The sequence below is a fragment of the Nerophis ophidion genome, linkage group LG27, assembly GCF_033978795.1.
Source record: "Nerophis ophidion isolate RoL-2023_Sa linkage group LG27, RoL_Noph_v1.0, whole genome shotgun sequence".
Taxonomy (NCBI): Eukaryota; Metazoa; Chordata; class Actinopteri; order Syngnathiformes; family Syngnathidae; genus Nerophis; species Nerophis ophidion.
The window spans coordinates 26721910-26745645 of record NC_084637.1 but is presented as its reverse complement, the minus strand read 5'-3'; the positions used below and the strand labels follow the sequence as shown (position 1 = coordinate 26745645).

At 42.5% G+C, this 23736-nt stretch overlaps 1 protein-coding gene across 1 annotated transcript in view; it reads left to right on the top strand.

The window, feature by feature from the left end:
- The first annotated feature begins 11734 nt into the window (after positions 1-11734).
- The window catches only part of mgat5 (alpha-1,6-mannosylglycoprotein 6-beta-N-acetylglucosaminyltransferase), a 235233-nt gene continuing 223231 nt past the window's right edge, over positions 11735-23736 (top strand). Inside the window, exon 1 of the mRNA XM_061889592.1 lies at positions 11735-11893. The gene's annotated coding sequence lies outside the window, so the exon portion shown is untranslated. The remainder of the gene's footprint in view (positions 11894-23736) is intronic.

The window sequence follows — 23736 nt, the reverse complement described above, 5'->3', positions numbered from 1 at the left end:
AAGCTGCGGGCCAAGGTTGAACAAATTAACCTTTTAATAGGGACCCAAACAAGTTTTGCATTGAATATTAAACAAGCAAGGCTTATATAACTTTATAGTCACTTGCAAAATCGAGTTTCAAATTATAACAATAATGATTAAAAAACATCAATGGCATATCAGATAAAATTTTAATAAAAATTGGGGGAGCGGGGTTTGGTGGTAGCAGGGATGTATATTGTAGCGTCCCGGAAGAGTTAGTGCTGCAATGGGTTCTGGGTATTTCTTCTGTTGAGTTTATGTTGTGCTACGGTGCGGATGTTCTCCCGAAATGTGTTTGTAATTCTTGTTTGGTGTGGCTTCACAGTGTATTTGTTAAAGTGTTAAAGTTGTTTATACGGCCACCCTCAGTGTGACCCTTATGGCTGTTGATCAAGTATGCCTTACATTCACTTGTGTGTGTTAAAGCCGCATATATTATGTTGTTCGTATGGCGGAAAAGCGGACGTGACGACAGGCTCTAGAGGATGCTAAAGGCTGTGCCTTTAAGGCACGCCCCCGATATTGTTGTCCGGGTGGAAATCAGGAGGAATGGTTGCCCCAGGAGATTTTCGGGAGGGGCACTGAACTTTGGGAGTCTCCCAGGAAAATCGTGAGGGTTGGCAAGTACGAGTATCAGCGGTGAATGCAGTGTTACAGGGGCATCGCCGCTGTATAACACCGGCGGGCCAGCTCTAATGTTAATTTGATATTACCTCAAGGGCCAAATGAAATTACACGGCGGGCCACATTTGGCCCGCGGGCCAGAGTTTGACACCCATGCACTAAAGGGTGGCCGTATGAACAACTTTAGCACTGTTACAAATATGCGCCACACTGTGAACCCACACCACACAAGAATGACAAACACATTTCGGGTGAACATCCGCACCGTAACACAACAGAACAAATACCCAGAAGCCCTTGCAGCACTAACTCTTCCGGGAAACTTCCAGCAAACTGACCAATAATTAACGTTTTATTCATGCATTTTCTCTTGCTACTTCAAGGCTTGAATGTTTGGTTCATTCATTATTGTTATTTTATTTTCAAATGTATTGTGGAAAAAATTGGATATTTACTTCAGAAGATTGCAAATAGAAAAAAAGGCATTCAATTTTTATTAAAATTGTATTTGATATGCCATTGATATTTTTTTTAATTATTAGTATTATTTGAAACTAGATTTTGCATGTCACTAAAGTTATATAAGCCTTGCTTGTTCAATATTTAATGCAAAACTTGTTTGGGTCCCTATTAAAAGGTTAATTTGTTCAACCTTGGCCCACGGCTTTGTTCCGTTTAAAATTTTGGCCCACTCTGTATTTGAGTTTGACACCCATGGTGTATCTAGTCCACAGTAGGCAGGGAGCCTGAATTGGCCATACATGCTACGTCACAGAGCTCTGCCTGTGGTCATGATGGAAGGTACAGCAAGAGTTCTTCGGCGAGAAGATCTGCGATGCTAGAGAGAGTAAAAGATGGCGGCTCTTACGAACATGTCAAAATGCGAGCAGTGAAGCGAATGCTTTAAGACCTGCCTTTGTCAGGCTTGCCACTGACAGTTTGTTTGTGTTTTAGTTTTTCCTCTGTGTGTTTAGTATTTCCAGTCCTTAATTCCTGTCAGCACTCTTATTTTGATTCAGCTTCCTGTTTGTCTCCCTGAGTGCTTTGTTTCCCCTCAGCTGCGGCTGATTGGCACCTGGCCACACCTGGCGTCAATCAGCCCGCTCTTATTTGTACCTGCTTTGTCTTCCAGTCAGTACTGGATTATTGTCTTGTCGATGTTGCTCTTGTCGCTCCTGTCGTGTCGTGCCGTGTCTTGTATTTGCAGCGTAGCGATAAGCTATTTCCGTTAGATGTTTGTAGCTTACTGTTCTTTGTTCCCTGCTTCCAGTTTGTTTTGTACTACACGTTACGACTTCTATTTTCCTGCTCTCTACCCGCTAGCTTCCACGCTAGACCCTGTTTGTTTTTGCTAGCTTCCATGTTAAGCTTCTTTTATTTTCTTGCTCCCATGCTAGCTCTCTTAGTTTGTAATCCGCCTCGTGCGCGCTTTGTGTTAGTACCATTTGTCTATTCAATGCCTGCCTCCGTCTCTGCATCTTGGGGTTCGTCACAAACAAACTCCGACAGCCTTAGGACAGGCCACCAGAGAGAATTAAAAAAATGTTGCCCGCTTCTTATTTTTCATTGCACTGGCTTTCACACTCACTTTCTTTCTTTCCACAGCTGTTGAACCTAAGTTATGACGATCTCTCGCAAGTAAGATGGACGTTTTGTTCGGATCTTACCAGATCTCTCTCAATAGTCGAAGATTCGATGATTTGGAAGAAGTCTAACAACCTTGTGTAGAGTCCACCGACATCAACCCTACATCCTGGTAGCTTTTGTTCCTTTTGTCCAATTTGCTCAGGCAGGAGCCCTCCGTTTTTCTTCCAAGTCTTTCCTCAGGTTCATTACTTTTACTTTCTCTATTTAGTCGAGTCGGATGTCTTCTCGGCACTGCGCCAGACCCAAAGAACTCACTCAACTATCCAATCCCAACTGTGTTTATTTGTTTATCAGAGTGCATTAGTCTTTTTATTTGAGTTGGAAATAACATGTTCTCCCCGTGACTGCGTGGGTTCCCTCCGGGTACTCCGGCTTCCTCCCACCTCCAAAGACATGCACCTGGGGATAGGTTGATTGGCAACACTAAGTGGTCTCTAGTGTGTAAATGTTGTCTGTCTGTGTTGGCCCTGCGATGAGGTGGCGACTTGTCCAGGGTGTACCCCGCCTTCCGCCCGATTGTAGCTGGGATAGGCTCCAGCAACCCCTGCGACTCCGTAAGGGACAAGCGGTAGAAAATGGATGGAAAAAGTCCCAAATTAGATTGTCTTCAATACTTCTTTCATTAGTTTCTTCATCATAGCAGTTATAGCCACATCCGTGAGACGTTATACTGACACCTAGTGTCTAGTCCTATACAACACTATCTGTTTATAACAAAAAATCCTTAGATTTGACTGATTGTCAAAACTACAGGGAAAATATAACAAATCAGATTTGACTGGGGTGGGGGTCGGCAAACCAAAATGTTGAAAGAGCCATATTGGACCAAAAATACAAAAACAAATCCATCTGGAGCAGCAAAATATTAAAAGCCATCTGACGTACAGATAGTGTGTCATGAGATATAAATTGAATTTTGAGGACTTAAAGGAAACTAAATGAGCTCAAATATAGCTACAAATGAGGCATAATGATGCAATATGTACATATAGCTAGCCTAAATAGCATGTTAGCATCGATTAGCTTGCAGTCATGCCGTGACCAAATATGTCTGATTATCATGCAACGCAAGTCAATAACATCAACAAAACTCACATGCACGGTATAAAACATTTGGTGGACAAAATGAGACAAAGAAGGAGTGGCATAAAACACGTCTTAGAAAGTCGGAGAACGTTACACATGTAAACAAACTACGGTGAGTTTAAGGACCGCCATAATTAGTAGGACAATACGGCGCTCGCCAAATACTCGAATCAGTGAAGCAAGTTTAATATAAACAGCGTGCTTTATAACAATTAGGGAGGTTTGTGAAGTGAATTGTTTTTATATAGCGCTTTTCTCTAGTGACTCAAAGCGCTTTACATAGTGATACCCAATATCTAAGTTACATTTAAACCGGTGTGGGTGGCACTGGGAGCAGGTGGGTAAAGTGTCTTGCCCAAGGACACAATGGCCATGACTAGGATGGCGGAAGCAGGAATCGAACCTCCAACCCTCAAGTTGCTGGCACGGCCAGTTTACCAACCGAGCTAAACCGCCCCATAGTGTGTCATGAGATATAAATTGAATTTTGAAGACTTAAAGGAAACTAAAAGAGCTGAAATATAGCTACAAATGAGGCATAATGATGCAATATGTACATACAGCTAGCCTAAATAGCATGTTAGCATCGATTAGCTTGCAGTCAGGCCGTGACCAAATATGTCTGATTATCACGCAACACAAGTCAATAACATCAACAAAACTCACATGCACAGCATAAAACATTTGGTGGACAAAATGATACAAAGAAGGAGTGGCATAAAACACGTCTTAGAAAGTCGGAGAAAGTTATACATGTAAACAAACTACGGTGAGTTTAAGGACCGCCATAATTAGTAGGACGATACGGCGCTCGCCAAATACTCGAATCAGTGAAGCATGTTTAAAATAAACAGCGTGCTTTATAACAATTAGGGAGGTTTGTGAAGTGAATTGTTTTTATATAGCGCTTTTCTCTAGTGACTCAAAGCGCTTTACATAGTGAAACCCAATATCTAAGTTACATTTAAACCAGTGTGGGTGGCACTGGGAGCAGGTGGGTAAAGAGTCTTGCCCAAGGACACAACGGCAGTGACTAGGATGGCGGAAGCAGGAATCGAACCTGCAACCCTCAAGTTGCTGGCACGGCCAGTTTACCAACCGAGCTAAACCGCCCCATAGTGTGTCATGAGATATAAATTGAATTTTGAGGACTTAAAGGAAACTAAATGAGCTGAAATATAGCTACAAATGAGGCATAATGATGCAATATGTACATACAGATAGCCTAAATAGCATGTTAGCATCGATTAGCTTCCAGTCATGGCGTGACCAAATATGTCTGATTATCACGCAACACAAGTCAATAACATCAACAAAACTCACATGCACAGTATAAAACATTTGGTGGACAAAATGAGACAAAGAAGGAGTGGCATAAAACACGTCTTAGAAAGTCGGAGAAAGTTGTACATGTAAACAAACTACGCTGAGTTCAAGGACCGCCATAATTAGTAGGACAATACGGCGCTCGCCAAATACTCGAATCAGTGAAGCATGTTTAAAATAAACAGCGTGCTTTATAAGAATTAGGGAGGTTTGTGTCATGTTTGTCCTCCTACAGAAACCATACTAAAACAAAAATTATGTTTTTTCCATTTTTCATATATTTTTGAAAAAGCTCCAGAGAGCCACTAGGGGGCGCTAAAGAACCCCGGACTAGGGAAATATTTAATGGAATACAGGTGCTCGCAACCTAAAGCATACCAATTAGCAGCGAGAACATTTTTTCCCAAAAAACTTGTATCTCAAGGTACTTCAAACATTAAAATTAATTTATTGTGCCTCCGAGTTCCTTAAGGCTCTGGATGCTGTGGGGCTGTCTTGGTTGACAAGACTTTGCAGCATCGCGTGGACATCGGGGGTGGTACCTCTGGATTGGCAGACCGGGGTGGTGGTTCCTCTCTTTAAGAAGGGGGACCGGAGGGTGTGTTCCAACTATCGTGGGATCACACTCCTCAGCCTTCCCGGTAAGGTTTATTCAGGTGTACTGGAGAGGAGGCTACGCCGGATAGTCGAACCTCGGATTCAGGAGGAACAGTGTGGTTTTCGTCCTGGTCGTGGAACTGTGGACCAGCTCTATACTCTCGGCAGGGTTCTTGAGGGTGCATGGGAGTTTGCCCAACCAGTCTACATGTGCTTTGTGGACTTGGAGAAGGCATTCGACCGTGTCCCTCGGGAAGTCCTGTGTGGAGTGCTCAGAGAGTATGGGGTATCGGACTGTCTTATTGTGGCGGTCCGCTCCCTGTACGATCAGTGTCAGAGCTTGGTCCGCATTGCCGGCAGTAAGTCGAACACATTTCCAGTGAGGGTTGGACTCCGCCAAGGCTGTCTTTTGTCACCGATTCTGTTCATAACTTTTATGGACAGAATTTCTAGGCGCAGTCAAGGCGTTGAGGGGTTCCGGTTTGGTAACCGCAGGATTAGGTCTCTGCTTTTTGCAGATGATGTGGTCCTGATGGCTTCATCTGACCGGGATCTTCAGCTCTCGCTGGATCGGTTCGCAGCCGAGTGTGAAGCGACCGGAATGAGAATCAGCACCTCCAAGTCCGAGTCCATGGTTCTCGCCCGGAAAAGTGTGGAATGCCATCTCCGGGTTGGGGAGTTCAAGTACCTAGGAGTCTTGTTCACGAGTGGGGGAAGAGTGGATCGTGAGATCGACAGGCGGATCGGTGCGGCGTCTTCAGTAATGCGGACGTTGTACCGATCCGTTGTGGTGAAGAAGGAGCTGAGCCGGAAGGCAAAGCTCTCAATTTACCGGTCGATCTACGTTCCCATCCTCACCTATGGTCATGAGCTTTGGGTCATGACCGAAAGGATAAGATCACGGGTACAAGCGGCCGAAATGAGTTTCCTCCGCCGGGTGGCGGGGCTCTCCCTTAGAGATAGGGTGAGAAGCTCTGCCATCCGGCAGGAACTCAAAGTAAAGCCGCTGCTCCTCCACATCGAGAGGAGCCAGATGAGGTGGTTCGGGCATCTGGTCAGGATGCCACCCGAACGCCTCCCTAGGGAGGTGTTTAGGGCACGTCCAACCGGTAGGAGGCCACGGGGAAGACCCAGGACACGTTGGGAAGACTATGTCTCCCAGCTGGTCTGGGAACGCCTCGGGATCCCCCGGGAAGAGCTAGACGAAGTGGCTGGAGAGAGGGAAGTCTGGGTTTCCCTGCTTAGGCTGTTGCCCCCGCGACCCGACCTCGGCTAAGCGGAAGATGATGGATGGATGGATGCCTCCGACACAATTTAATTGCATTTTTTTTTTTAAATGCCAGAAAATCAACTGTAAACTTGCAAGTTGTTTCTTGTCAGAAGGTAAATGGTTGTATCCTTGTTATCCCAATATATCCTAAGTAAGAACATGAGTGGAGTAGTTGTTTTTTTTAATCAAACGCTTATTATTTAATGGAGATTGTGGTATATCAGGTGTGGGGAACCTTTTTGGCTGAGAGAGCCATGAAAGCCAAATATTTTAAAGTATATTACTGTGAGAGCCATATGATATTTTTTAAATGCATGCAATTTTTACGTAAGACCAACATTTTTTGAGTATAATAAGTCTTTTTTTTTAATAACATTTTTATTCTGACGCTAACCAATAATAAATAAAATACTTCTTACCATTGATGCGACTTCTTGAACAAGTGCGGTAGAAAACGGATGGATGGATTAAAATGCATGAGAATGTTTTTTATCTTTAACGTTATTTTTAACACTGTGATTACCAGCGGAATTATTTATTACTTATCGTGTTAAGCAGGCCTGGGCAAGTATTTTAACTCAGGGGACAAATTTTGAGAAAAAAATGTGTTTCTAGGAACACTAATACAAAAACTCACAATAATGTCTGATTGAATGACTATCTTAAAAAATAGAATGGAATTTAATTTTTTTTTACTGAACGAGACACCCAGAATGTACATGAAAATGAAGAATATGGGATTTACAATATTAACTATGAACAATAAAACACTGAATATTCACAACATATGAACATCACACCCCCTCTTGATCGACATATTTTCAATCAAGCAAAACGCAACAAAATGCAACAAACACAGCAAAAGTCTTGTGTTGGTTTTTCTGTCTTGTGATGTACGTGTTTTACTTTGAAAAGCTACCCTCTTGTTTCAGACCACGGGCCCTTCCTCTCGTGTCACCAGTCTGACGTCATCCCTGATCCCTGATTGTTGCCACCTGTTTCCCATCATTCCATATCCTATTTAAGTTTACGCCTCTTTTTGTCCGTTGCCAGATCGTCTCGTCTATCGTGCCTTTCTAGCGTCCATGTCCATGTCCTTGATTACCTCCTTGTCTTGCTCCCGTTTTCCTAGTTACCCCTTTTTTGGATCAAACAGTTTTTGCTGTAATTTTGAGTTTACTTTTTTCTCCTTTGAACGTCCTTGGTTATCCTTCGTCTTCCTAATTGGTGAGTTTTTGTTTTTCCAAATTTCGATTTTATTGCCTCGTTGATTGAGTGATTTTTTTGTTATTTATAGTTAGTGTATATATGTAGGTCGTTTTGGTGTTTTTTCTTCCTGTTGGAGCGCTTTTTGTTTATTCTTATTGAGATTTTTCTGTTATAATTTCTTTTAGATTAGTATTCCTCCTTATTTTTGTGGAGTGATTTTGAGTTAATTGTTTATCCTCGGAATTATTTTTCCGCGTGTTGATTATTCTTGTGAAAAACTTTTTTTGCATTGGAGGTGAAAAGTTGTTTCAAAATAAAAGCTTTATTTTTTTAACTTCCTCTCTGCATCTGGCTCCTCTCCTTACTCTGAGTCGTAACAAAAATATGACAGTGAAGGGCAAAAAAAAAAACACAATCTGAAGTATTTTGATACATCACTAAGCTTTGGAACTTTGTTGTAAAAATGTCTTTCTGCGTCTGTTCCTGACACCCGCATTTCAGGTTGACCGCTCTGGAAACACTTTGTGGAAACGCTCACCACCCACACTGCTTGGTGCCTCGTCTGAGCTGCCGTGACTTAGTTTACCATAGTAACTAATTAGATTAGCATAGTAACTAATTAAATGACCATAGTAACTAGTATATCTTGGCGAGCGGTCCATCCTGGGTCCCGACTCCGGACAGCCAGGACTTTATCCATGGTCATCGGACCGGACCACCTCCATAAGGGAGGGGGGGGACAGAGGACAAAAAGGAAAGAAGCGGCAGATCAACTGGTCTAAAAAGGAGGTCTATTTAAAGGCTAGAGTATACAAATAAGTTTTAAGGTGAGACTTAAATGCTTCTACTGAGGTAACATCTCGAACTGTTACCGGGAGAGCATTCCAGAGTACTGGAGCCCGAACGGAAAATGCTCTATAGCCCGCAGACTTTTTTGGGGCTTTAGGAATCACTAATAAGCCGGAGTCCTTTGAACGCAGATTTCTTGCCGGGACATATGGTACAATACAATCGGCAAGATAGGATGGAGCTAGACCGTGTAGTATTTTATACGTAAGTAGTAAAACCTTAAAGTCACATCTTAAGTGCACAGGAAGCCAGTGCAGGTGAGCCAGTACAGGCGTAATGTGATCAAACTTTCTTGTTCTTGTCAAAAGTCTAGCAGCCGCATTTTGTACCAACTGTAATCTTTTAATGCTAGACATGGGGAGACCCGAAAATAATACGTTACAGTAATCGAGACGAGTCGTAACAAACGCATGGATAATGATCTCAGCGTCGTTAGTGGACCAAATGGAGCGAATTTTAGCGATATTACGGAGATGAAAGAAGGCCATTTTAGTAACGCTTTTTAAGATTTTTTTGCGGTTATCAGGAAAAATAAAAATCCATCCATTTATTGCCGCTTATTCCCTTTGGGGTAGCGGGGGGGCGCTGGTGCCTATCTCAGCTGCATTCGGGCGGTAGGCGGGGTACACCCTGGACAAGTCGCCACCTCATCGCAGCCTAATAAATCGATTATATTATTATTAGGCGGTCCGTATACCTTACGTAAATTCTCATTCCAATTCCGAAACGCAAATCAAAGAAACTAAATTAGGGCCGTTTTTCAATTGTTATTATGTATAACAGCTTCTAAAACAAACAAAAAAGGGTTGATTTTCAATCAAATAGTGTCATAAAATTGGATTTAGTGCTGTTTTTCTTTTATGGATTTTTATTTTTCCTGATAGCCACAAAAATATTATTTATTTTCATCCCAGGTGTGTGTAACTTCCATCCATCCATCCAATTTTTTACCGCTTGTCCCTTTTGGGTTTGCGGGGGGTTCTTGAGCCTATCCTAATAAATCGATTGTTTTATTATTATTGTATTATTAATTCTGAAACGCGAATGAAAAAAAAAATGTGAGCCGTTTTTTGATTTTTATTATGTATAACAGATTCCGAAACAAACAAAAAAGGGTTGATTTTCAAGGAAATATTTTCAATCAAATATTGTCATAAAATGGATTTAGTGCTGTTTTTCTTTCATGGATTTTTATTTTTCCTGATAGCCACAAAAATCTTATTTATGTTCATCCAAGGTGCGTGTAACTTCCATCCATCCATCCATTTCCTACCGCTTGTCCCTTTTGGGTTTGCGGGGCGTTCTGGAACCTATCCTGATAAAACGATTGTATTATTATTAGGCGCTCCGTGTACCTTCCGTTCATTCTCGTTCCAATTCTGAAACGCCAATTTAAAAAAAAAAAAAAAAAAATTGGGCCGTTTTTGGATTTTATTTTGTATAACAGATTCCAAAACAAACAAAAAAGGGTTGATTTTCAATGAAATATTTTCAATCAAATATTGTCATAAAATGGATTTAGTGCTGTTTTTCATTCATGGATTTTTATTTTTCCTGATAGCCACAAAAATCTTATTTATTTTCATCCAAGGTGCGTGTAACTTCCATCCATCCATCCAATTTTCTACCGCTTGTCCCTTTTGGGTTTGCGGGGGATTCTGGAGCCTATCTTAATAAATCGATTGTATTATCATTGTTGTATTATTATTAATTCTGAAACGCAAATTAAAAAAAAAATTTGAGCAGTTTTTCGATTTTTATTATGTATAACAGATTCCAAAACAAACAAAAAAGGGTTGATTTTCAATGAAATATTTTCAATCAAATATTGTCATAAATTTGGATTTAGTGCTGTTTTTCTTTTATGGATTTTTATTTTTCCTGATAGCCACAAAAATCTTATTTATTTTCATCCAAGGTGCGTGTAACTTCCATCCATCCAACCAATTTTCCACCGCTTGTCCCTTTTGGGTTTGCGGGGGGTTGGAGCCTATCCTAATAAATCGATTGTATTATTATTATTGTATTATTATTAATTCTGAAACGCAAATTAAAAAAAAAAAAAAAAATTGGGCCGTTTTTCGATTTTTATTATGTGTAACAGATTCCAAAACAAACAAAAAAGGGCTGATTTTCCAAGGAAATATTTTCAATCAAATATTGTCATAAAATGGATTTAGTGCTGTTTTTCTTTCATGGATTTTTATTTTTCCTGACAGCCACAAAAATCTTATTTATTTTCATCCAAGGTGCGTGTAACTTCCATCCATCCATCCAATTTTCTACCGCTTGTCCCTTTTGGGTTTGCGGGGGGTTGGAGCCTATCCTAATAAATCGATTGTATTATTATTATTGTATTATTATTAATTTTGAAACGCAAATTAAAAAAAAAAAAATTGAGCCTTTTTTCGATTTTTATTATGTATAACAGATTCCAAAACAAACAAAAAAGTGTTGATTTTCAATGAAATATTTTCAATCAAATATTGTCATAAAATTGGATTTAGTGCTGTTTTTCTTTTATGGACTTTTGTTTTTCCTGATAGCCACAAAAATCTTATTTATTTTCATCCAAGGTGCGTGTAACTTCCATCCATCCATCCAATTTTCTACCGCTTGTCCCTTTTAGGGTCGCGGGGGGTGGAGCCTATCTCAGCTGTAAGCACCATTATAAATTATTGTTGATTTACTTAATATTTTTAGACTTTTCATATTTAATTGTATTTTGATAACAAAATACAAAATAGGGCGACCCCCCGCGACCCCGAACGGGACAAGCGGTAGAAAATGGATGGATGGATTTATTAGGCTCGCTCTGACCTCCCCCTTGGTGCAATATGGCAGTGTGTGCGACTATCTACCGGTAGGGGGCAGTAAACACAAGGGTTTCATTGAAAGGACGCCCGTTTAGAGATCATCGTGATCTTTGGTCTGCGCTTTTGCGTCGAAAATCGCTCACACGCACAGAGCATGAATAATAAAAAAAATAGTATACAACAATATAATGTACATTTTAATTCAGAAAATGTCTTTTTTTAATGTTGTAATGAAGGTGGTATTTTGCGTGGGCTTTTGTTCGCTTTTTCTAGGGTGAGGGAAGATGCAGTTGGTGCCTTGCCTCGCTTTCTGCTGGTGGGTGGGCAGTGCAAACAGGGAGGCTGGCGCGCTGTAGCGGGACTACTTCTTCTTCTTCCCGCATGGAGGAGACCTCCTTTTACCGCCTGCGTCCACTTTGACTCCCCGGCAGAGAGAGGCACACAAGGGGTGAGTTAACGTGACGCGCGTTAGGGTACAGTCGCGGCTCCTTCCTCCCCCCCGCGCTTGTTGACATGTCGTGGCGGGGATTCTTGTTCTCGCCCCGGAATGAGTGGTGGTGGTCGAAGCGAGGCCAACTGGAAGCCCCCCCAGACGTCGTCCAACCGGGGGTAGCTTACGCGCTTTTCGGCTATGAGCCTCCGTACGAGGCGGGCTCACCGAGCCGCCGTGCTTGTATACAATACAATCTCGTTTTTACCGCCACTTCTAATAACAAATACCGTTGTTTATTTTTTTAGTATTTTTTTTTAACACAGCAGGTGTATTAGTTAGCTTAGCATGTTAGCAACACAGGTAAACATTTGCATGCTCAGCCGCAGGTAAGGTCTTAGTGCGCATGCTCTAAAACAGTGTTTTTCAACCACCGTGCCGCGGTGGTTGAAAAACACATACAGTCCGATGTGCCGTGGGAGATTATCTATCCATCCATCCATTTCCTACCGCGTATTCCCTTTTGGGGTCGGGGTGCTGGTGCCCATCTCAGCTACAATCGGGCGGAAGGCGGCGTACACCCTGGACAAGTCGCTACCTCATCGCAGGGCCAACACAGATAGACAGACAACATTCACACACTAGGGCCAATTTAGTTTTGCCAATCAACCTATCACCAGGTGCATGTCTTTGGAAGTGGGGATCCATCCATTTTTCTACCACTTATTCCCTTTTGGGGTTGCGGGGGGCGCTGGCGCCTATCTCAGCTGCAATCGGGCGGATGGCGGGGTACACCCTGGACAAGTCGCCTCCTCATCGCAGGGCCAACACAGATAGACAACATTCACACTCACATTCAAACACTAGGGCCAATTTATCAATCAATCAATCAATCAATATTTACTTATATAGCCCTAAATCACTAGTGTCTCAAAGGGCTGCACAAACCACCACGACATCCTCGGTAGGCCCACATAAGGGCAAGGAAAACTCACACCCAGTGGGACGTCGGTGACAATGATGACTATGAGAACCTTGGAGAGGAGGAAAGCAATTTAGTGTTGCCAATCAACCTATCCCCAGGTGCATGTCTTTGGAAGTGGGCATCCATCCATTTTCTACCACTTATTCCCCTTTGGGGTCGCTGGCGCCTATCTCAGCTACAATCGGGCGGAAGGCGGGTACACCCTGGACAAGTCGCCACCTCATCGCAGGGCCAACACAGATAGACAGACAACATTCACACACTAGGGCCAATTTAGTGTTGCCAATCAACCTATCCCCAGGTGCATGTCTTTGGAAGTGGGGATCCATCCATTTTCTACCGCTTATTCCCTTTGAGGGTCGCGGGGGGCGCTGGCGCCTATTTCAGCTACAATCGGGCGGAAGGCAGGGTACACCCTGGACAAGTCGCCATCTCATGTGAATTATATTTATATAGCGCTTTTCTCGAGTGACTCAAAGCGCTTTACATAGTGAAACCCAATATCTAAGTTACATTTAAACCAGTGTGGGTGGCACTGGGAGCAGGTGGGTAAAGTGTCTTGCCCAAGGACACAACGGCAGTGACTAGGATGGCGGAAGCGGGAATCGAACCTACAACCCTCAAGTTGCTGGCATGGCCACTCTACCAACTGAGCTATGCCGCCCCCATCACAGGGCCAACACGGATAGACAGACAACTTTCAAACACTAGGGCCAATTTAGTGTTGCCAATCAACCTATCCCCAGGTGCATGTCTTTGGAAGTGGGGATCCATCCATTTTTCTACCGCATATTCCCTTTTAGGGTCACGGGGTGCGCTGGCGCCTATTTCAGCTACAATTCGGCGGAAGGCAGGGTACACCCTGGACAAGTCGCCATCTTATTGCAGGGCCAACACAGACAGACAGACAACATTCACACACTAGGGCCAATTTAGTGTTGCCAATCAACCTATCCCCAGGTGCATGTCTTTGGAAGTGGGGATCCATCCATTTTCTACCGCTTATTCCCTTTTGGGGTTGCGGGTGGCGTTGGCGCCTATTTCAGCTACAATCGGGCGGAAGGCGAGGTACACCCTGGACAAGTCGCCACCTTATTGCAGGGCCAACACACACAGACAGACAGACAACATTCACACACTAGGGCCAATTTAGTGTTGCCAATCAACCTATCCCCAGGTGCATGTCTTTGGAAGTGGGGATCCATCCATTTTTCTACCACTTTTTCCCTTTCGGGGTTGCGGGGGGCGCTGGCGCCTATCTCAGCTACAATCGGGCGGAAGGCGGGGTACACCCTGGACAAGTCGCCACCAAATCGCAAGGCCAACACAGATAGACAGACAACATTCACACTCACATTCACACACTAGGGCCAAGTTAGTTTTGCCAATCAACCTATCCCCAGGTGCATGTCTTTGGAAGTGGGGATCCATCCATTTTCTACCGCTTATTCCCTTTTGTGGTCGCGGGGGGCGCTGGCGCCTATTTCAGCTACAATCGGGCGGAAGGCAGTGTACACCCTGGACAAGTCTTCACCTTATCGCAGGGCCAACACAGATAGACGAGACAACATTCACACTCACATTCACACACTAGGGCCGATTTAGTGTTGCCAATCAACCTATCCCCAGGTGCATGTCTTTGGAAGTGGGAGGAAGCCGGAGTACCCGGAGGGAACCCACGCATTCACGGGGAGAACATGCAAACTCCACACAGAAAGATCCCGAGCCTGGATTTGAACCCAGGACTGCAGGAACTTCGTATTGTGAGGCAGACGCACTAACCCCTCTTCCACCGTGAAGCCCAGATTATCTATCCATCCATCCATTTTCTACCGCTTATTCCCTTTTGGGGTAGCGGGGGGCGCTGGCGCCTATCTCAGCTACAATCGGACGGAAGGCGGGGTACACCCTGGACAAGTCGCCATCTCATCGCAGGGCCAACACAGATAGACAGACAACATTCACACACTAGGGCCAATTTAGTGTTGCCAATCAACTTATCCCCAGGTGCATGTCTTTGGAAGTGGGGATCCATCCATTTTCTACCGCTTATTCCCGTTGGGGGTCGCGAGGGGGGCTGGCGCCTATCTCAGCTACAATCGGGCGGAAGGCGACGTACACCCTGGACAAGTCGCCACCTCATCGCAGGGCCAACACAGATAGACAACATTCACACTCACATTCAAACACTAGGGCCAATTTAGTGTTGCCAATCAACTTATCCCCAGGTGCATGTCTTTGGAAGTGGGGATCCATCCATTTTCTACCGCTTATTCCCTTTGGGGGTCGCGAGGGGCGCTGGCGCCTATCTCAGCTACAATCGGGCGGAAGGCGGGTACACCCTGGACAAGTCGCCATCTCATCGCAGGGCCAACACAGATAGACAGACAACATTCAAACACTAGGGCCAATTTAATGTTGCCAATCAACCTATCCCCAGGTGCATGTGTTTGGAAGTGGGGATCCATCCATTTCCTACCGCTTATTCCGTTTTGGGGTCGCGGGGGGTGCTGGCGCCTATTTCAGCTACAATCGGGCGGAAGGCAGGGTACACCCTGGACAAGTCGCCTTCTTATTGCAGGGCCAACACAGATAGACAGACAACATTCACACTCACATTCAAAGACAAGGGCCAATTTAGTGTTGCCAATCAACCTATCCCCAGGTGCATGTCTTTGGAAGTGGGAGGAAGCCGGAGTACCCGGAGGGAACCCACGCATTCACGGGGAGAACATGCAAACTGCTCACAGAAAGATCCCGAGCCTGGATTTGAACCCAGGACTGCGGGAACTTCGTATTGTGAGGCAAACGCACTAACCCCTCTTCTACCGTGAGGCCCAGATTATCTATCCATCCATCCATTATCTACCGTTTATTCCCTTTTGTGATCGCGGGGGGCGCTGGTGCATATTTCAGCTATAATCGGGCGGAAGGCGGGGTACACCCTGGACAAGTGGCCATCTTATCGCAAGGCCAACACAGATAGACAGACAACATTCACACTCACATTCACACACTAGAGCAGTGGTTCTCAAATGGGGGTACGCGTACCCCTGGGGGTACTTGAAGGTATGCCAAGGGGTACGTGAGATTTTTTAAAAATATTGTAAAAGTAGTAACAATTCAAAAATCCGTTATAAATATGTTTATTGAATAATATTTCAACAAAATATGAATCTAAGTTCATAAACTGTGAAAAGAAATGCAACAATGCAATATTCAGTGTTGACAGCTAGATTTTTTGTGGACATGTTTAATAAATATTGATTGATTATTGAAAGAATTTTTTTTTTTGTGAAGAAATGTTTAGAATTCCAGATGGATCTCTTTTACAATCCCCAAAGAGGGCACTTTAAGTTGATGATTACTTCTATGTGTAGAAATCTTTATTTATAATTGAATCACTTGTTTATTTTTCAACAAGTTTTTAGTTATTTTTATATCATTTTTTCCAAATAGTTCAAGAAAGACCACTACACATGAGCAATATTTTGCACTGTTATACAATTTAATAAATCAGAAACTGATAACATAGTGCTGTATTCTACTTTTCTATCTCTTTTTTTCAACCAAAAATGCTTTGCTCTGATTAGGGGGTACTTGAATTAAAAAAATGTTCACAAGGGGTACATCACTGAAAAAAGGTTGAGAACCACTGCTCTAGTGACTCAAAGCGCTTTTTACATAGTGAAACCTAATATCTAAGTTACATTTAAACCAGTGTGGGTGGCACTGGGAGCAGGTGGGTAAAGTGTCTTGCCCAAGGACACAACGGCAGTGACTAGGATAGCAGAAGCAGGGATCGAACCTGGAATCCTCAAGTTGCTGGCAAGGCCACTCAACCAACCGAACTATACCGCCCCAATAATCATGTACAGCATTTAACTTGGAGAGTGGACTTTCTTCGTCAAACACACCACCAGCAGCATCTCCATACTTTCATTAATAAATGTCCACTGTTTAGATCTTATTTATCAAGTGATGCTATGCAAAAAGTGTCAAAATGTATTGTCGAATTATGCGTATGAAAATCGAAGTACCACTGAAAGTAAAACATTTTCTGGTTTTAAATTGATGATTACTTCTATGTGTGGAAATCTTTATTTATAATTGAATCAATTATTTATTTTTCAACAACTTTGTAGTCATTTTTATATCTTTTTTTCCAAATAGTTCAAGAATGAGCAATATTTTGCACTGTTATACAATTTAATAAATCAGAAACTGATGACATAGTGCTGTATTTTACTTCTTTATCTACTTTTTTCAACAAAAAATGCTTTGCTCCGATTAGGGGGTACTTGAATTGAATTTAAAAAAATGTCCACAGGGGGTACATCACTGAAAAAAGGATGAGAACCACTGCACTAGAGCAGTGGTTCTTAACCTTGTTGGAGGTACCGAACCCAACAGTTTCATATGCGCACTCACCGAACCCTTCTTTAGTGAAAAATAAAAATAGAAAATTTCAAATTCAAGACAATGTTGTATGTTTTTGGTAAAACTTTAGTATAGGGGAACATATTCTAAGCAACAAAGCCCTAATTTAGAGTCATTTGGACACCAGGGGAACATATTCTTAGTGATAAAGACTTAATTTAGAGTTATTTGGTTAGGGTCAGGGTTAGAGGGTTAGGGTTATAATAAGGCCATGCCGAATAAGGCATTAATTAGTACCTAATGATTAGTTAAGAGCCAATATGTTACTAATTTGCATGTTAATAAGCAACTAATTAATGTTAAATATGTTCCCCATATTAAAGTGTTACCATGTTTTTTTTTTTTTACTGGTGCACAAAATGAACCGTGCATGAACATCACCTTGTTCGAACAACAAAACCAACACAGTGCATAAACTCCCAACAATTTACATCCATGCAAATCATTCAGCTGTTGCCGTATCCGTAATATGCCGATAGGGAGAAATTTGTATTGACATTGTGTTTTGACCTCCGCCGAACCCCTGCGGCCGACTCACCAAACCCCTAGGGTTTGTTTGAACCCAGGTTAAGAATCACAGTTCTAAACCCATAACCTGCATTTTTGCACATAAAAAAATAACTCCTGTTCCATTTCCAGCCATTCATTTGCTACCGCTTGTTCCCTCTTGGGGTCGCCTGAACCTATTTCAGCTGCATTCGGGCGGAAGGCAGATTACGCCTTGGACAAGTCGTTATCTCACGGCAGGGCCAACACAGACAACATTAAAGGCCTACTGAAATGATATTTTCTTATTTAAACGGGGATAGCAGGTCCATTCTATGTGTCATACTTGATCTTGGTGTGAGTTTTCCTTGCCCTTATGTGGGTTCTTCCGAGGAGGTCGTAGTCGTAGTGGTTTGTACAGTCCTTTGAGACATTTGTGATTTATAGCTATATAAATAAACATTGATTGATTGATTGATTTATGTTCGTCGAAGGTGCGTGTAACTTCCATCCATCCAACTAATTTCTACCGCTTGTCCCTTTTGGGGTTGCAGGGGGTGCTGGAGCCTATCCTAATTTTTGCTGAAAGGATTTAGTAGAGAACATCGACGATAAAGTTTGCAACTTTTGGTCACTAATAAAAAAGCCTTGCCTGTACCGGAAGTAGCAGACGATATGCGCGTGAAGTCACCGGTTGTAGGGCTCCTCACATCCTCACATTGTTTATAATCATAGCCACCAGCAGCAAGTGCAATTCGGACCGAGAAAGTGACGAGTTCCCCATTAATTTGAGCGAGGATGAAAGATTCGTGGATGAGGAAAGTTAGTGTGAAGCACTAAAAAAAAAAAAAAAGGAAAGGTGACGACAGTGTGAGTGATTCAGATGTTATTAGACACATTTACTAGGATCATCCGGAAAATCCTTTAACTGCTTATTGTGTTAATAGTGTTTTAGTGAGATTATAAAGTCATACCTGAAAGTCGGAGGGCTGCGTTGAACACCAGTGTCTCTCAGAGAAGCCAATGGAGGAGCCAAGATCACAGCTGCCTTTTTGACGGCTTACAGGAGGAGGTCGCATAATCCATTCAAGTCTCCGGTAAGAGCCGACTTAATATCACAATTTTCCCATACAAAAACTTGCTGGTTGACGTAGAGAAACATGTTCGCTTGACCGCTCTGTGTTAAAGCTTCACAACAAATAAGGAAACACCGGCTGTGTTTTGGCTGCTAAAGGCAGCTGCAATACACCGCTTTCCACCAACAGCATTCTTCTTTATAGTCTCCATTATTAATTGAACAAATTGCAAAAGATTCAGCAACACAGATGTCCAAAATACTGTGTAATTATGCGATGAAAACAGACGACTTTTAGCCGTAAGTGGTGCTGGGAGAACATGTCCGCTCCAACCAATAACCTCACTAGCACGCGTCAACATAAGCGTCATCATTCCGCAACGTTTTCAACAGAATACCTCCCGGGAAATTTCAAATCGCAATTTAGTAAACTAAAAAGGCCGTATTGGCATGTGTTGCAATGTTAATATTTCATCATTGATATATAAACTATCAGACTTTGTGGTCGGTAGTAGTGGGTTTCAGTAGGCCTTTAAGCGCCCAAGTACCGACGTACCTTCTTCTAAACCCATAACCTGCATTTTTGCACATAAACAAATAACTCCCGTTCAATTTCCATCCATTCATTTTCTACCGCTTGTTCCCTCTTGGGGTCGCCGGAGCCTATTTCAGCTGCATTCAGGCGGAAGGCGGCGTACGCCCTACTCTAGGCCTTTTTTTTTTAATATCTCGATATTTTTAGGCCATGTCACGATAAACGATATATATCTCGATATTTTGCCTTAGCCTTCAATTAACACTTGATGCATATAATCACAGCAGTATGATGATTCTATCCATCCATCCATCCATTTCTACCGCTTGTCCCGTTCGGGGTCAGTTGCATTCGGGCGGAAGGCGGGCTACACCCTGGACAAGACACAACCTCATTGCAGGGCCAACACAGATAGGCAGACAACATTCACACTCACATTCACACACTAGGGCCAATTTAGTGTTGCCATTAAACCTATCCCCAGGTGCATGTCTTTGGAGGAGGGAGGAAGCTGGAGTACCCGGAGGGAACCCACACAATCACGGGCAAACATGCAAACTCCACACAGAAAGATTCCGAGTCCAGGATCGAACCCAGGACCTTTGTATTGTGAGGCAGACGCACTAACCCCTCTTCCATAGTGCATTAAAATCAAATCAAATCAAGCTTTATTTATATAGCGCTTTTCATACGTAAAATAAATGCAATGCAAAGTGCTTTACAAAGTTAAAAACAATGCCCTGGTGATCCATATTCCCCATTATCACATACACACGCATGGACACACACACACACACACACACACACACAAACACACACAACATACATATGCAACTATATGGACTAATAATTGCATGCCTCAGGTAACCCCTGAGGCAGATGGCTCATCTGAGGAACGTTGGAAAATAAAATTGATAAAACTTGTAAAATAGTAAGACCAATGTGTACAGATAAATAATAAAATACAAGTAAGACATATGGAGATTAGTAAAAAAATATATATATGTATACAATAAATAAATAATTAAATATAACTGAATAAAATATTGCATAACTAATAGAATAAAAAGTAAAATACAAATGCCTTCAATAAAATAATTAATATATCAATCAATCTCAATCAATGTTTACTTATCTAGCCCTAAATCACAACTGTCTCAAAGGGCTGCACAAGCCATAACGACATCCTCGGTTCAGATCCCACATAAGGGCAAGGAAAAACTCACAACCCAGTGGGATGACAATGTGAATGACTATGAGAAACCTTGGAGAGGACCACAGATGTGGGTAACCCCCTCCCTTTAGGGGAAATATATCAGGTAATATCAGGTATCAGGTAATGAGAATATCTGGTAAAAGCCAAATCAAAAAAGTTCAAATTCACACACTAGGGCCAATTTAGTGTTGCCAATCAACCTATCCCCAGGTGCGTGTCTTTGGAGGTGGGAGGAAGCCGGAGTACCCGGAGGGAACCCATGTAGTCATGCAAACTCCACTCGAACCCAGGACCTTCGTATTGTGAGTAGGTCTGGGCGATATATCGACATACACGATATGTCACGAGTTTGTCTCTGTGCGATATAGAAAATGACTATATCGTGATATTCGAGTATACATTCTCACACAGTTGCTTTTAGCTGCGGGCATTACATTACAGGCTCTTCTCGCTCTTTCCTGTCTCTCCTTCTCACAGACAGAAAGCGCACCTTCTTACACACACGTCACATACTGTCATGTCATACGTCACATACGTATACGCCCTCGCGGAGCAGAGAGGTAGCAGCACGGGTAAAATTACCTGTGATGCTAGCGGAGCCGTGCGAGTGGTGATACGAGAGAAACACAGCAGGGGGTCCATTGTCTGGCAGTGGTTTGGCTTCAAGTGGAAAGATGTCGAACAGACAACCGTAATTTGTCAAGCATGCGGCAAAATCGTTGCTATAAAAAGTATAATTACTGCTAATATATAGCATCATTAGAAAAGTCCCCTGCGAGAGAATGAAGAGTGCTTACTCCGCACATCAACATCTCCATTCGGTGCCATACGCCCACACCATCAAAATGCCGAGGCAAACATTTCTAGATCAACACCCTATGAAAAAAATAGTCAACGGAATTTAATAACGTCCTCAGTAACCTACCACATAGCGAAGGACGAATACTATTTGATTTCCTAACATGCAGCTCATTTTTATTTGACACTTAAAATGTCTCTGACAATCTTGCACTTTCTGTTTTGGAAATGACATGGATGTTTGTGCCACTGCTTAATAACTGTTTAATAAATACAGTTTTGGTAAATTGACTTAATTGTGCATGAAAGTTTAAAATGAGCATATATTAATGAATGAATGAAATACGTTTATTTTGGTCATATAATCAATCAAATCAATCAACCATTTTGTGTGATCAGTTTTACAGTACATGTTATATATATACAATTATGCACATTTACACACGAAAGAAAAGAAAAAGAATGACCAAAAAAGGAATAGGCTGAAGCCAAAGCTTATATTTGCCTGTCCTATACCTTCACTGAAGATTAGATTGCCTGGAACATCAACGTTAAAAAAAAAATCAATGGGATTAAAGTAATTGTTACTACATTTTATAATTTTCAATTATTTCACCTTTCAATGTTTTCTTAAACCCTACCAAAGAAGTGCATGTCTTCAGCTCATCACTGAGCTTGTTCCACCATTTAACTCCTAAAACTGTAATACATTGGTATTTTATATTTGTTCTCACTTTACCTATTTCAAAAATCGATATCCCCCGTAAATTATAGTTCTCTCCTCTTCAATCAATCAATCAATCAATCAATCAATCAATGTTTATTTATATAGCCCCAAATCACGACTGCACAAATCATCACGACTACAACATCCTCGGAAGAACCCACAAAAGGGCAAGGAAAACTCACACCCAGTGGGCAGGGAGAATTCACATCCAGTGGGACGCCAGTGACAATGCTGACTATGAGAAACCTTGGAGAGGACCTCAGATGTGGGCAACCCCCCCCGCCCCCCTCTAGGGGACCGAAAGCAATGGATGTCGAGCGGGTCTAACATGATACTGTGAAAGTTCAATCCATAGTGGCTCCAACACAGCCGCGAGAGTTCAGTTCAAAGCGGATGCAAGACAGCAGCGAGAGTCCCGTCCACAGGAGACCATCTCAAGCGGAGGCGGATCAGCAGCGTAGAGATGTCCCCAATCGATACAGGCGAGCGGTCCATCCTGGGTCCCGATGAGCGGTCCACCCTGGGTCTCGACTCTGGACAGCCAGTACTTCATCCATGGTCATCGGACCGGACCCCCTCCACAAGGGAGGGGGGGGACATAGGAGAAAGAAAAGAAGCGGCAGATCAACTGGTCTAAAAAGGAGGTCTATTTAAAGGCTAAAGTATACAGATGAGTTTTAAGGTGAGACTTAAATGCTTCTACTGAGGTAGCATCTCGAACTGTTACCGGGAGGGCATTCCAGAGTACTGGAGCCCGAACGGAAAACGCTCTATAGCCCGCAGACTTTTTTTTAAATGAAATAGCCTGAGAATACAACCTGGAAGGCTGTTGTTCTTTACTCGAAACAAAATTTCCATTGTTTTTTAAAAACACAATGTCTGAAAATTTTTATACATTTGAACTTATAAATAACGGATTGGTATGTGTGCAGTATGAACAAGAATATTTTAATGTAGACACATAGAATCATCATACTGCTGTGATTATATGCATCAAGTGTTCATTCAAGGCCAAGGCAAAATTTTACGCGATATATATCGAGGCCTAGAAAAATTGAGATATTAAAAAAGGCCATATCGCCCAGCCCTAATTGTGAGGCAGACGCATGAACCCTTCCACCACCGTGCTGCCTCCGTTCCTTTTCATTGGAATGTAATGTGTGCCTAGGTGGGCGTTGTAGCTGCCTTGCCAACACCAGCATGGCCTGGACCTGAAAGCAGGCTATTAATCAGGTTGATTAAAGGAGAATATGGTTCTTTGCAGCACCACCTCACTATATGTTAGCAGTAAGTCACTTGCTTATGAACGTGTGTTCGTAAAATAAAGGGAAACCCACTTTCATTCACAATCCTCATGTAAGACAATATATATGTATATTAGTGTTGTCCTGATACCAATATTTCGGTACTGGTACCAACATTATTTCAATACTTTTCGGTACTTTTCTAAATAAAGAGGACCAAAAAAATTGCATTACTGGCTTCATTTTAACAAAAAAATCTTACGGTACATTAAACCTGTTTCTTATTGCAAGTTTTTCCTTAAATAAAATAGTGAACATACGAGACAACTTGTCTTTTAGTAGTAAATAAACAAAC